We start from the raw sequence: 1200 nt of genomic DNA, 5'->3' as shown, positions 1-1200 counted from the left end.
GAGAGATCAAATTAGGGATTACACACACGCCTCTCTCTCTTCTCTCTCTGGTGGATTTTCGTTTTTCCTTTGAATTTTCGTGATGGCCATGAGTGGCTAATTTGTATAACTTGGTCGAAGGAAACGGAGGCCTCGGAATCAATAAACTGTGAGATCTAATCTATTTTTTTTTGTGTTCAATTTTTGTGTTTGAGTATTGGTTGTTCTTCTGTGCCTAATTTTATGATTGTTTCGTTTAATTGCTAGGAGGCCTACTAGGTTATTATTTGTTACAATCTACTGCTAAGTTAGATATCAAATCCGTAATTGTTTGATCCCTCTAACTTGTGAAGCAATTAGGGTTATTAATTTGCTGCACCGGGAATTAGTAATCTTAAGAGGAACACTCGACTAAATTAAATACAACCACTTGAGTTTGTATTGTTTAGCTTCATCGATCTCTCTAATTCTTAAGGCTGCCATTAGATTAAATCTTTAGCGCTTGTCTAGGGTTGTTTAATGGTAAGATTAATTAAGATCGCTTGTTTCCTAATTAATTACAATTAAGGAGAGATAGGAAAATAGTTTCAACGGTGAATATTCAAAGTAAGAATTGATTTACTTTTGCATCAATGATCAGTTGTAAGATTCCGATGGTGGATGTTGACGGAGACCAAGTTCATTATATTAATTGATTTCGAATGAATTGTTTTTGGCTAAGATTGTTTTCTGTTTACTCAAAACCCCCAGCCTTATTCACATCATCGAAAATTCGGCTAGACACTCTTCGTGGGATCGACCCTTGCTTACCCTATTTACAGTTCAGTAGTTAGGTTAGGAAGGTTTTTAATCTTGGTTGCCTACGACAACACACCAGATTTGGTTCCGTTGCCAGGGAGTGATTGTAGTGATTTTTTTTTTGTTTTTGTGATTTTTTATTGCGTTTTGTTATTTTTTTTATTTTGCAGAAAAAAAATAACTGTGAACAGTAGTACTGTTCTGGATGAACAGTGGTACTATTCGAGGAAAATTTTGGTTGAGTTAGGAGTGTTGCGAGTACTCATTTCGAGAAAATGAAATTCTGAGCAACATAGAAAATTTTCTAGCCGCACCCTCTTGAGGCCAAATTCGAATGTTTTGATAGGGTTTTTGGCCATTTTCATGTTTTGGCCATTTTATTTTATTTTTTTATATTTTGTAGTTAGTTTTCATTTTGTCATT

Source organism: Pistacia vera, unplaced genomic scaffold, assembly GCF_008641045.1.
Source record: "Pistacia vera cultivar Batoury unplaced genomic scaffold, PisVer_v2 Contig146, whole genome shotgun sequence".
Lineage (NCBI taxonomy): Eukaryota > Viridiplantae > Streptophyta > Magnoliopsida > Sapindales > Anacardiaceae > Pistacia > Pistacia vera.
The sequence above is the reverse complement of the archived record's forward strand: the minus strand, read 5'-3'. Positions refer to the sequence as shown.